Source organism: Onthophagus taurus, chromosome 10 (assembly GCF_036711975.1).
Source record: "Onthophagus taurus isolate NC chromosome 10, IU_Otau_3.0, whole genome shotgun sequence".
Taxonomy (NCBI): Eukaryota; Metazoa; Arthropoda; class Insecta; order Coleoptera; family Scarabaeidae; genus Onthophagus; species Onthophagus taurus.
Window position 1 is genome coordinate 8,334,987 of NC_091975.1, and position 15,138 is coordinate 8,350,124.

Here is a 15,138-nt window from a genome sequence, read left to right on the forward strand (position 1 = left end):
ATTCAAAAAATCTATCTTGGTTATTTAGATATAAAGTTTTGAAATTGGTGGATTTTAGAATTAATCCTTAAATAGTCCAATATTGTCAAACTTTATATAAAAATTTCTAAAAAATCGACCTCTTGGACAATTTCTCTGAAATTTACCTAGCATATAAAGAAAAGAATGTCCTTTTTAGTACAATAAGCCGATTCAAAAAATCTATGTTGGTTATTTAGATATAAATTTTTGAAATTGGTCGATTTTTTAATCAATCCAATTTTGCCTAACTTTATATAAAAATTTCTAAAAAATCGACCTCTTGGACAATTTCTCTAAAATTTACATAGCATATAAAGAAAAGAATGTCCTTTTTAGTGCAATAAACCGATTCAAAAAATCTATGTTGGTTATTTAGATATAAAGTTTTGAAATTGGCTGATTTTAGAATCCATCCTTAAATAGACCAATTTTGTCAAACTTTATATAAAAATTTCTAAAAAATCGACCTTTTCGATAATTTCTCTGAAATTTACCTAGGATATAAAGAAAAGAATGCCCTTTTTAGTGCAATAAACCGATTCAAAAAATCTATCTTGGTTATTTAGATAAAAAGTTTTGAAATTGGTCGTTTTTTGAATCAATGCAATTTTGTCTAACTTTATATAAAAATTTCTAAAAAATCGACCACTTGGACAATTTCTTTAAAATTTACCTAGCATATAAAGAAAAGAATGTCCTTTTTAGTGCAATAAACCGATTCAAAAAATCTATCTTGGTTATTTAGATATAAATTTTTGAAATTGGTCGATTTTTTAATCAATCCAATTTTGTCTAACTTTATATAAAAATTTCTAAAAAATCGACCTCTTGGACAATTTCCCTAAAATTTGCATAGCATATAAAGAAAAGAATGTCCTTTTTAGTGCAATAAACCGATTCAAAAAAACCATCTTGGTTATTTAGATATAAAGTTTTGAAATTGGTTGATTTTAGAATCCATCCTTAAATAGACCAATTTTGTCAAACTTTATATAAAAATTTCTAAAAAATTGACCTTTTCGACAATTTCTCTGAAATTTACCTAGGATATAAAGAAAAGAATGCCCTTTTTAGTGCAATAAACCGATTCAAAAAATCTATCTTGGTTATTTAGATATAAATTTTTGAAGTTAATGGAAATTTGTACCATTTTTTTAATGTAACCAATTTTCTCCAACTGTAGTTAAAAATTACTAAGAAGAAGATTTCATGGAAAATTTGTCCAAAATTTTCATAAAATATAAAGTAAAGTATCTACTTTTTAGAAAAACAATCAGATTCTAAAAATCTTTCTTGGTTTATGAGATAAGAATTTTTGAAATGGACCGAAATTTGACCAATATTTTCATTTTGTACAATCTTACTTAAATATTTCATGGAAAATCGATTTCATGGAGAAATGAATTTATGTAGCATCTAAACCAAAGTATCTACTTTTGAGTGCACCCAACCGATTTTAAAAATCTTTCTTAATTTATGAGATATAGATTTATGAAACAGTTTTATATTTTTTTTTATATTTTGTATCTAATAAGAAAAAATTAATTTTGATTAAATTCGCTATAACTAAAGAACAGTTTGACCGATTTTAATGTTTTATATCTCAAACGAAAGCTTGCGTTTGGCTGAATAATTATGTCGAAATGCCCGATTCGATATATATATAAGGATTTGGATTAGAACACAAAAAACTACTTAATCAAATAAGTTAATTATCTCCTTTATTAATTGACCAATTTTAGTCGTCAACATATCCATTGAAAGTATGATCCACGGTGAATAATATTATTTTTTGGTTTTAATATGTCTATCTTTTATTATATTTCATGATGGTATCTCAATTCGTTTTTGAGATATGATTATTTTTTAAATTTATATTTCATGACACAAAAAATAAGGGATGATGCATAATCCAACGTCTTGGCTGCTTCGTTTTAATTATTTGTTGGGCTGATTCTTTTGCAGGAAATATTAAACATTGAAATTGGATTAGTGCGTTTTATTTTAGGAAAATGACGTAAGTTTTAGTTGAAATGTTTCGAGAAAACGAGTAATTTTTTTATTGAAAACCGCTTCGCCCCGTCGTCTTTACATTTTTTGTTTATTCACCTCCAGTATTCCTTCTTGACACAATAAATTAAGGAGGGGATGTTTGGAAGTTGATTCGCTAAGAACGCATTTTAGTTGATGTGCGGACATTTAAGGGTGATAAAGTAGTTTTGAAAAATAAAACTTACTACGTGAATTAAGTGATAAATACGTGCTATATTTACGCCAAGTGTTAGGTGATATTAGTGATGTGATATAGTTGGGATCATCGGATTACTATTTTATAGATGTTAAAAAGTATCGTATTTATTCATTTTTTTTTTGTCACAATAAATTAATTTATCTTTTCTTTCCAGCTGACCTTCAAAGTAAAATCTAAGGAAGTTGATTCGCTAAGAACCCATTTTAGTTGATGTGCGGGCATTTAAAAGTGATAAAATAGTTTTCAAAAATAAAACTTATTACTTCAATTATGTGATAAATAGGTGATATTAGTGATGTGATATAGTTGAGATCATCGGATTGCTATGTTATGGATGTTAAAAGGTATCGTATTGATTCACTTTTTATGTCACAATAAATTAATTTATCTTTTCTTTCCAGCTGAGCTTCGAAATACAATCCAAGGGAAGCAACATCCATTCGGTGAGTCGTTTTCAATTTTATTAATTTACCAAAACATATCGGAATAATTCGCGATTTGAACGGTTTAATGTTGCCAGATAAAAACCGTCTTATGGGATTTGTGCTTAAAAAATTATAAAGCTTTAATTATTATTATCAAAACATGAAATAATTTGAAATTGAGTGTAAACCACTCCAAATAATACTAGTATAATCTAATTCAAGCTTTTTAAGGGGGGGAGTCTCCTTTTCTGTATTAAATTAAATGATATCTTTGGGATTTTTTTACTGCCAAATTATGTGGTATTTCAATTTAATCTTTTGCATATGTTTTCATGATATATTTACTTATTTAAAAAGAATAGTTTATAGAAAATAATCTTTACATTGTCCCTCAACCAAGTTAGTGCATTTCAAGATCAAATCTTGAAATGATCTGAAACTCAACAATCAAATGATGTTGTTTTCTATATACAGTGTGTTAATTAATTATCGTACCCGACGTCATCATTGAAAGTATGCAACCAATATCACAGTATGTGTATTGCAATACGCGTAGTGCAATATTTAGTGTTAAGTGATATTAGTGATGTGATATAGTTGAGATCATCGGATTGCTATTTTATGGATGTTAAAAGGTATCGTATTAATTTATTTTTTTTGTCACAATAAATTAATTTATCATTCGGTGAGTCGTTTTCAATTTTATTAAGTTACCAAAAGATATCGGAATAACAATTTTGTCAAACTTTGCTTAAAAGTGTCTGACAAATCGATCATATCGGCAATATCTCTGAAATTTACAAAGCATATAAAGAAAAGTATGTACTTTTTAGTACAATAGACCATTTCAAAAAATCTATCTTGGTTATTAAGATATAAATTTTTGAATTTGGTCGATTTTAGAATCAATCCTTAAATAGTCCAATTTTGTCAAACTTTATACAAAAATTTCTAAAAAATCGACCTCTTGGACAATTTCTCTGAAATTTCCCTAGCATATAAAGAAAAGAATGTCCTTTTTAGTGCAATAGACCAATTCAAAAAATCTATCTTGGTTATTGAGATATAAATTTTTGAAATTGGTCGATTTTTTAATCAATCCAATTTTGTCTAACTTTATATAAAAATTTCTAAAAAATCGACCTCTTGGACAATTTCTCTAACATTTGCATAGCATATAAAGAAAAGAATGTCCTTTTTAGTGCAATAAACCGATTCAAAAAAGCTATCTTGGTTATTGAGATATAAATTTTTGAATTTGGTCGATTTTTTAATTAATCCTTAAATAGTCCAATTTTGTCAAACTTTATATAAAAATTTCTAAAAAATCGACCTCTTGGACAATTTCTCTGAAATTTACCTAGCATATAAAGAAAAGAATGTCCTTTTTAGTGCAATAGACCATTTCAAAAAATCTATCTTGGTTATTGAGATATAAATTTTTGAATTTGGTCGATTTTTTAATTAATCCAATTTTGTCTAACTTTATATAAAAATTTCTAAAAAATCGACCTCTTGGACAATTTCTCTGAAATTTACCTAGCATATAAAGAAAAGAATGTCCGTTTTAGTGCAATAAACCGATTCAAAAAATCTATCTTGGTTATTTAGATATAATGTTTTGAAATTGGTCGATTTTACAATCAATCCTTAAATAGCCAATTTTGTCAAACTTTATATAAAAATTTCTAAAAAATCGACCTCTTGAACAATTTCTCTGAAATTTACCTAGCATATAAAGAAAAGAATGTCCTTTTTAGTGCAATAGACCATTTCAAAAAATCTATCTTGGTTATTGAGATATAAACATTTGAATTTGGTCGATTTTTTAATTAATCTAATTTTGTCTAACTTTATATACAAATTTCTAAAAAATCAACCGTTTGAATAATTCCTCTGAAATTTATATAGCATATAGAGAAAAGAATGTCCGTTTTAGTGCAACAAACCGATTCAAAAAAGCTATCTTGGTTATTTAGATATCATGTTTTGAAATTGGTCGATTTTAGAATCAATCCTTAAATAGTCCAATTTTGTCAAACTTTATATAAAAATTTCTAAAAAATCGACCTCTTGGACAATTTCTCTGAAATTTACCTAGCATACAAAGAAAAGAATGTCCTTTTTAGTGCAATAGACCAATTCAAAAAATCTATCTTGGTTATTGAGATATAAATTATTGAATTTGGTCGATTTTTTAATTAATCCAATTTTGTCTAACTTTATATAAAAATTTCTAAAAAATCGACCTCATGAACAATTCCTCTGAAATTTATATAGCATATAAAGAAAAGAATGTCCGTTTTAGTGCAACAAACCGATTCAAAAAAACTATCTTGGTTATTTAGATATAATGTTTTGAAATTGGTCGATTTTAGAATCAATCCTTAAATAGCCAATTTTGTCAAACTTTATATAAAAATTTCTAAAAAATCGACCTCTTGGACAATTTCTCTGAAATTTACCTAGCATATAATGAAAAGAATGTCCTTTTTAGTGCAATAGACCATTTCAAAAAATCTATCTTGCTTATTTAGATATGAATTTTTGAAGTTGACCGAAATTTGTACCATTTTTTTAATGTAACAAATTTTCTCCAACTGTAGTTAAAAATTACTAAGACGAAGATTTCATGGAAAATTTGTCCGAAATTTCCATAAAATATAGAGTAAAGTATCTACTTTTTAGAAAATCAACCAGATTCTAACAATCTTTTTTGGTTTATGAGATAAGAATTTTTGAAATGGACCGAAATTTGACCATTATTTTTATTTTGTACAATCTTACTTAAAAATTCATGGAAAATCGATTTCATGGAGAAATGGTTTCGAATTTATGTAGCATATAAACAAAAGAATCTACTTTTGAGTGCACCCAATCGATTTTAAAAATATCTTTTAGTTTTTGAGATATGTATAAATTCTTGAAAATGATTTTAGATCTATTTTGTCAAACTTTATTTATTTCTGACATAAATAGATTTCATGGAAAATTTATCAAAAACTTTCATAGAATATAAAGAAAAGTATCTTCTTTCCAGAAGAGCAACCCGATTCTAGAAATACTTCATAATTTTTGAAATTGGTCGAAATTACTAAAGTAAACAATTTTGTCATACTTTATTTAAAAGTGTCTGACAAATCGATCTCATTGGCAATATCTCTGAAATTTACAAAGCATATAAAGAAAAGTATGTGCTTTTTAGTGCAATAGACCAATTCAAAAAATCTATCTTGGTTATTGAGACATAAATTTTTGAAATTGGTCGATTTTTGAATCAATCCAATTTTGTCAAACTTTATATAAAAATTTCTAAAAAATCGACCTCTTGGACAATTTCTCTAAAATTTACATAGCATATAAAGAAAAGAATGTCCTTTTTAATGCAATAAACGGATTCCAAAAATCTATCTTGATTATTTAGATATAAAGTTTTGAAATTCGTCGATTTTTGAATCAATCCAATTTTGTCCAATTTTATATAAAAATTTCTAAAAAATTGACCTCTTGGACAATTTCTCTAAAATTTACACAGCATATAAAGAAAAGAATTTTCTTTTTAGTGCAATAAACCGATTCAAAAAATCTATCTTGGTTATTTAGATATGAATTTTTGAAGTTGACCGAAATTTGTACCATTTTTTTAATGTAACAAATTTTCTCCAACTGTACTTAAAAATTACTAAGACGAAGATTTCATGGAAAATTTGTCCGAAATTTCCATAAAATATAAAGTAAAGTATCTACTTTTTAGAAAAACAACCAGATTCTAACAATCTTTCTTGGTTTATGAGATAAGAATTTTTGAAATGGACCGAAATGTGACTATTAGTTTTATTTTGTACAATCTTACTTAAAAATTCATGGAAAATTGATTTCATGGAGAAATGGTTTCGAATTTATGTAGCATATAAACAAAAGAATCTACTTTTGAGTGCACCCAATCGATTTTAAAAATATCTTTTAGTTTTTGAGATATGTATAAATTCTTGAAAATGATTTTGAATGAAAATTTCTGACATAAATACTTCTTCTCTCCATAATTATTATATGTAGTGTAGATGCGCTCTTATTATTATTTAAATGAGATGGTATAAAGTCAAGGTACCAACCCAACTTTGGGTTTTTGTTATAAATTGTATCATTTCAAGTTACTTACTTAGTTCCGTAAAAATACTTTGGTGTAAAAATAAAATGTCAAAAATTTCCACTTTATATTGTTGCAGTAATGGAAATGTGTAGTCTTTGTAATAAAACGAAGGAGGTTACATTGTTTTACACGATAAGGCATTGAAAAGGAAAAGAAACTATCCGGGAAACGTTTTCTTGTACGTACACAAATTTTTCTGCTTTATAAATATAAAAAGAACATTTCGAATTTACGGTTTATTTCAACCTTGTAAAGAAAAATTTTTTTAAATACTCATAAATATCACGTTCCACTTAAAGAAAAATTTAAAAGTTATCTAATAAAAATTCCTGATTATTATTTATTTTTTTACGTACTTAAACAAACACGATATCTAAAAATATACACGACAAACACGCTTTAGTTGTAAGTTGCGTTTTAAAATTATCATTCCCAACCCAATTAACATACCTCCATCAATTCGAAAACCATTTTTCATGATTACCGCAAGAATTCACCTTTTATCATAATCATATGCACTTTTGCAAACCAACACGCGTTACAACTCATTAAAAATACGTTAATTTAGAAGTGGATTTCACCAATTTACATTGATTACATAAAACGTTCAAAAAGAAATTCAAATTAAGGATTTTCAAAGAAAAATGTTAAAGAGAAACGAACCGTTTCTATTTAGCGATCACACATTTACTGATTCGTTTGAAATATGGTGGGTTTTAGGACGAAGAAAAACCATAAACCACCCCTCCACGGTTTCACGCGGAGGGAAGACCCTCGATTTTAATTGCTTTCGAGGTTTTTGGAACCGCCTCTTAAACCGCTGCTGTTATTCTTTGCATTTTCGTATTCGAAAACAACAAATTTGCATTTATGCATTTATTTTACACCTTTTCGTTTTTAAAACTACCGGTTTCAAGATTTAACAAAAAAAATTAACTTTATTCTTAACAAGATAAACATTTCAAACTCATTAGTTTTAAATAAAATGAAAATCGTTACTTAATTCTTTTGGTTTTAGTAGCGCCATCTATTAAGATCTATTACCTACAAAAATTCTTTCATTTTTTTTCTCAACACCTCTAAGATTATGAGATCATCACACTTTTGAAGATGATCTCATCAGGTTGAAACATTTCCTGTCGAAATTTTTGGAACCAACTGCTTTCTTGTCTTTTTCATTGAAAAATCTTTGATTCATCCTGAATTTTTACTAAGCAACTTTTTATGCACGTCATTTACGGACACCTGTAGAATAGAAACTCAGAGATGCAATAGCTCATGCTGCCAACAATTTGGCAGTCTATAAGGGAAGTTACAACCATCTAAATGTAGTAGCTCATGCCGCCAACAAGTTGGTAGACTCTTCGATAGAGAACAAAAACTCTGAGATGCAATAGCTCATGCTGCCAACAATTTGGCAGTCTATAAGGGAATTTACAACCATCTAGATGTAGTAGCTCATGCCGCCAACAAGTTGGTAGACTCTTCGATAGAGAATAAAAACTCTGAGATGCAATAGCTCATGCTGCCAACAATTTGGCAGTCTATAAGGGAATTTACAACCATCTAGATGTAGTAGCTCATGCCGCCAACAAGTTGGTAGACTCTTCGATAGAGAACAAAAACTCTGAGATGCAATAGCTCATGCTGCCAACAATTTGGCAGTCTATAAGGGAATTTACAACCATCTAGATGTAGTAGCTCATGCCGCCAACAAGTTGGTAGACTCTTCGATAGAGAACAAAAACTCAGAGATGCAATAGCTCATGCTGCTAACAATTTGGCAGTCTATAAGGGAAGTTACAACCATCTAGATGTAGTAGCTCATGCCGCCAACAAGTTGGTAGACTCTTCGATAGAGAACAAAAACTCTGAGATGCAATAGCTCATGCTGCCAATAAGTTGACAGCCTATAAGAGAAGTTATAACTTTTTAGATGTAGTAGCTCATGCTGCCAACAAGTTGGAAGACTCTTTGATAAAGAACAGAAACTCTGAGATACTGCCAATAAGTTTAATAATTCTCTTAGATCTATTTAGCGTCTTCATTGGTCATCAAACCATAGCAAGTTTCTCTTCGGCATCTGATGACAATCTGTAGTACTAATATATCAAAAATAAAAAAAGATTTAGTATTTTTGCCGTTACTAAATCTCCCGTTATCTTCCCCAACTTTTTGTCACAAAACAAACCTCAAGAAAAAAAAAAATTGTGAAAGTTGTCCCTTTTCAGGTTATCTTTGAATCTTATTATGCAAACAACCCCTTTCAGCTTTCTCCTTTTTTTTGCTCCCGGGGTAAAACTTTCTAACAACCCAACCACATCGAAAAAAAAAAAAGAAATGGTTGTTCAGAAACGGTTGTGGAGAATGAAGGGCTCGTAGAGAGAGAGTATTACTGCGGGAATCGTGGGGGCGACCCGTTTTGTTAAACGGGAATTTATTCAGTAGGTCATGGTTCGGGGCGAAGTTAGGTTCGGTTTCCCAAACCACCTTTAACTTGTTCGTCTCTATTAAATCCAATCTGAACCGCCGGTAACGATTTTCGCGGTTAAATCGAGAGGTTTTTGCGGTTTCGAAATTTTTGTTAATTAAATTGAGTGTCGTGTCTTGATCAAAATAAATATCGAAAGTGGAAAATCAAAAGAAACGAAAATTAATGATGGTAAAGTATTCAATAAGGTCTTATTTAATTATTATTTATTATCGATTTTATCACCTAATCAAGTTTGTAACCTTATAATAAAAAAATAATTAAAAATAATTAATGATCTTTCCCCCATTCATAAAAAAGTCTCTTTAACCAACAATTACCCACACCCTCTAAAAATTTCATCCCCTCATCCGGGTTTCACATATAACATCAAGATGGCCGCCTGTACACGGTTTTCAGGGTGGGAGGGTTGATTTCAGATCCAGAGAAACTCTGGGTGAGGGGAGTAAAAGGAGTGCGAGTGTGATGTCTCGTTCTGTATTACGACGACGAAAGAAGGGGGTTGGTCATCGATCTTCACCGTTGTAAGAGTTTTTTTAACTTAACCGTGTTGAAAAATAAATTAATAATAATTAAATAAAAAGGAATTTGATTTCGAATAGCAATTAGGTTGTTGAAGGGGAGCAACAAGCTAATAGTTATGGATCCCTTTGGGAGGGGGAAGGGGGTTCGTTTCGTTATCGGGAAAACGGGCGGAAAATTAAGTCTTCATTGATTTTCCGGTGGAGATAAAAGGGTTGCTTTTATTTTCCTTTGACAAATTTATGGTCCACCGACATTATTTACAGTAAGATAAAAATAACTTTTTTGTTAAATCAAAGCTAAGAGTCTATCTTCACTTTATTTTTAAGAATTAAGAAACTATTTTTGGATTAAATTGAAGCTAAAAGTCTATATTTTAAAATGGTATATAATAATTTATATATTAATTATGAAATTTTGATCGAAAACCCCAAAAATGTTGAAGTCTGTTTTTTGGTTAGAATTAACACAAATTGTAAAAATTTTAAAAAATCGTCTTAACTTTATTTTTAGGAATAAAGAAATTATTTTTGGTTTAAATTGAAGCTAAAAGTCTATATTTTAAAATGGTATATAATAATCTATATATTAATTATGAAATTTTGATCAAAAATCCTAAAAATATTGAAGTGTGTTTTTTGGTTAGAATTAACAAAAATGGTAAAAATTAAAAAAAATCGTATTATCTTTATTTTTAGGAATAAAGAAACGATTTTTGGATTAAATTGAAGCTAAAAGTCTATATTTTAAAATGGTATATAATAATCTATATATTAATTATGAAATTTTGATCGAAAATCCTAAAAATATTGAAGTATGTTTTTTGGTTGAATTAACAAAAATGGTTAAAATTAAAAAAATTCGTATTATCTTTATTTTTAGGAATAGAGAAACGATTTTTGGATTAAATTGAAGCTAAAAGTCTATATTTTAAAATGGTATATAATAATCTATATATTAATTATGAAATTTTGATCGAAAATCCTAAAAATATTGAAGTATGTTTTTTGGTTAGAATTAACAAAAATGGTTAAAATTAAAAAAAAAACGTCCTTACTTTATTTTTAGAAATAAAGAAGCGATTTTTGGATTAAATTGAAGCTAAAAGTCTATATTTTAAAATTATATATAATAATCTATATATTAATTATGAAATTTTGATCGAAAATCCTGAAAATATTGAAGTATCTTTTTTGGTTAGAATTAACAAAAATGTAAAAATTTAAAAAAATCGTATTATCTTCATTTTTAGGAATAAAGAAACGATTTTTGGATTAAATTGAAGCTAAAAGTCTATATTTTAAAATGGTATATAATAATCTATATATTAATTATGAAATTTTGATCGAAAACCCTAAAAATATTAAAGTCTATTTTTTGGTTAGAATTAACAAAAAATGTAAAAATTAAAAAAAATCACCCTAACTTTATTTTTAGGAATAAAGAAATGATTTTTAGATTAAATTGAAGCTAAAAGCCTATATTTTAAAATGGTATATAAAAATCTATACATTAATTATGAAATTTTGATCGAAAATCCTGAAAATATTGAAGTCTGTTTTTTGGTTAGAATTAACAAAAATGGTAAAAATTTTAAAAAATCGTATTATCTTTATTTTTAGGAATAAAGAAACGATTTTTGGTTCAAATTGAAGCTAAGGGTCTATATTTTAAAATGGTATATAAGAATCTATATATTAATTATGAAATTTTGATCGAAAACCCCAAAAATATTGAAGTCTGTTTTTTGGTTAGAATTAACAAAAATGGTAATAATTAAAAAAAATCGTATTATCTTTATTTTTAGGAATAAAGAAACGATTTTTGGATTAAATTGAAGCTAAAAGTCTATATTTTAAAATGGTATATAATAATCTATATATTAATTATGAAATTTTGATCGAAAACCCCAAAAATATTGAAGTCTGTTTTTTGGTTAGAATTAACAAAATGATTAAAATTAAAAAAAAAATCGTCTTAACTTTATTTTTAGGGATAAAGAAACGATTTTTGGTTTAAATTGAAGTTAAAAGTCTATATTTTAAAATGGTATATAATAATCTATATATTAATTATGAAATTTTGATCGAAAACCCCATAAATATTGAGGTCTGTTTTTTGGTTGAATTAACAAAAATGGTTAAAATTTAAAAAATTCGTATTATCTTTATTTTTAGGAATAAAGAAACGATTTTTGGTTTAAATTGAAGCTAAAAGTCTATATTTTAAAATGGTATATAATAATCTATATATTAATTATGAAATTTTGATCGAAAACCCCAAAAATATTGAAGTCTGTTTTTTGGTTAGAATTAACACAAATTGTAAAAATTTTAAAAAATCGTATTATCTTTATTTATAGGAATAAAGAAACGATTTTTGGATTAAATTGAAGCTAAAAGTCTATATTTTTAAATGGTATATAATAATCTATATATTAATTATGAAATTTTGATCGAAAATCCTGAAAATATTAAAGTATGTTTTTTGGTTAGAATTGACAAAAATGGTAAAAATTAAAAAAAATCGTATTATCTTTATTTTTAGGAATAAAGAAACGATTTTTGGATTAAACTGAAGCTAAATGTCTATATTTTAAAATGGTATATAATAATTTGTATATTAATTATGACATTTTGATCGAAAACTCCAAAAATGTTGACGTCTGTTTTTTGATTAGAATTAACAAAAATAGTTAAAATTTGAAAAAATCGTCCTTACTTTATTTTTAGGAATAAAGAAGCGATTTTTGAATTAAATTGAAGCTAAAAGTCCATATTTTAAGATGCTATATACATACCGTTAACATCATTTAAATTCCATCTCAAATCCTTAATGATATTTAAGTCTTTATTTTTGACAACATTAAAAAAATTCTTAAAGTTCAAACAATCATTTTGACTTTATTTGTAGGAATAAAGAAACGATTTTTGGATTAAATTGAAGCTAAAAGTCTATATTTTAAGGTGGTATATAATAATCAATATACTCCTTAAGAAATTTTGATCGAAAACGTTAAAAATGTTGAAGTGTGTTTTTTGATTAGAATTAACAAAAATGGTTAAAATTAAAAAAAAATCGTCCTAACTTTATTTTTAGAAATAAAGAAGCGATTTTTTGATTAAATTGAATATTAAACTCTGGTTTTTTATTAACATTAACATTTTGGTTTAAAAAATTTAACCAAAATATTTAAAAAAATTATTGATTCTCCTGATGATAGAAAAATCCGAAACCGGTAGTACATTAATATAATAATTACTTATAAATGTATTAATAATATTTTTTATTAAATTAATTTTAATGATAAACGAAGAATAGGAGTTTCGAAAAGTTTCTTAGTAACCTAAATTCGAAGTCCTTAACAGTGATTTAAAGACCCCTTCTAGACGGTTTCCCCCCTGGAACGTTTCCCCCCAAACCGAGTACAAGTACGAGGAGAAGCGGGGCCACCCAAACATACATAATTCATAACCGAGGTCGACACCCACACCCAGACATCTTGATCTCTCTTTACCCAGACACGAATGTAGTCTCCACGTTTTACAATGTCCATGAATAACAATTAAACAATGTTGAGTTACATTTTTTAAATTAAATTTTTAAAAAAATATTATATTAATATATATGTAACAAAATTTGTTTTAAAATTGAAATGAATTAAATAAATAAGGAAATAATTAAATTTTTTAACTTACCTTCATTCAATTGTAATTCTTAAATCTTCAATTTTCAACTGGTTATGGAGCACCCCTTGGTTTTAAAATCTTATCTTTCTAATCAACTCAATTCTTTTTGTCACAAAAATTATCTTCTTTTCTCTTCTCTTCATAGACACTTTTTCCCCATTTACGTTTACCTTAAGAGAAGGTATATGGAGGTATGGAGTATGCGATAGCGGGATTGCATAGGAACCGGGGCGTTCGACAGGCGTCGTCCGTACCGCGGGGAGAGCACAGGGACGTGGTGCGGGATGAAGGGGGATTGGTAGCGCAGCCGTATACATCTTAGCGTTATGCCATGGGAACTCACATTGGAAGATGGGCCATCAAGCGAGCCGGCGTCGCCGGTGTACCGGCCGCCCTCGATTGTAAAAGTTTTAGGACTTCGTCCCGCCAAACCCCCCAACGTCCCCGAAAACCTCGAACCCCTAACTTCCCCCCATTCCTCCTCTTCGTCTCTTATTCAACTTATTCACATTTATATATATATATATATATATATATATATATATATATATATGTGACAGTTATGAAAAGACAAAATTAGCACTTTCATAAAGTGTTAAGTACAAAATTTTATATAATTCCATTGAAAAAGAAGCAATTTTTTAGTGACAGATGTCAATTTGTAGTTAGGAACTCCATTCATTACATCACTAGGGATATAATGAAATCATTACATCACTAGTTATAAAAAAGTGACGTAAAAAATGATACTACCTCTGTTCCAAAATAAGTGTCAACTTTTAAAAAAAGAAATATAAGTACGTATACTTCGCTTTTTTTCTATAATACTTGTCAATGTAAATTTTTTAGGGTTTCTGTTGGTATTATCTAGGACCCTTATAAAATTTATGTTGTTTTCCTGATTTTTAGTAACATTTTCAGTAACTAAATAGTTCAAGTTAAAACACTAATAAATTTTTAGATAAATACGATTTTAACGAAGTACATATTTGTTGTAAAAGAGTGCTACAAAGTAATTAAATAGAACAAAATACGTTTTCTAGGTAAATAAATGGCAAATAAACACACCATAACATTTTTTATGCACGTTTTCTTTTTGAATAACGAAAGCTCAAACGTCATTGTGACATATTAATTTTAAAAACATGTTATAACAAAACTCCCTGTTAATTTTGCTAACTTTACAACAATTTGACAGGTATTATAGAAAAAAAATGAACTATACTATATTTTAATTTATTAACAGAACTGTATTAAATTATAATTGAACCAATTTTTTTTTATAGCATAATTTAAATAAAAATTATAATAGTATATTATTATATGAGCATATAATGAGAGCTATTATTCACGAAGGTTAAGTTTATGTCACGAGCGTAGCGAGTGGCATAATTAACCTGAGTAGTAGGAATTTGTTTAGGTTTTTTTAATGTCAAACCTTTAGAAACTCCTAAAAAATTGAATTAAATTGACGTTTTTTGAAATTTTAACGTTTCAAATCATATTTATTAGTCTGTCAAGTTGGCTACCCGTGAATGCCCGTGAATAATGATTATTATTCACCGCTATTATTCACTCCGTGAAAAATG

The 15,138-nt window shown here is 27.5% G+C and overlaps 1 protein-coding gene across 5 annotated transcripts in view; it reads right to left on the minus strand.

Annotated features, from left to right (window-relative positions):
- Positions 1-13,850, minus strand: part of LOC111419106 (homeotic protein ultrabithorax-like) — a 526,223-nt gene extending 512,373 nt beyond the window's left edge. For 2 of the 5 annotated variants that reach the window (XR_011641561.1, XR_011641567.1), the window contains exon 1: positions 13,559-13,849. The gene's annotated coding sequence lies outside the window, so the exon portion shown is untranslated. Of the gene's footprint in view, positions 1-7,297; positions 7,423-13,558 lie in introns of those variants that run through there. The other 3 variants (XR_011641566.1, XR_011641569.1, XR_011641562.1) reach the window with 2 other exon arrangements.
- Positions 13,851-15,138: the final 1,288 nt, after the last annotated feature.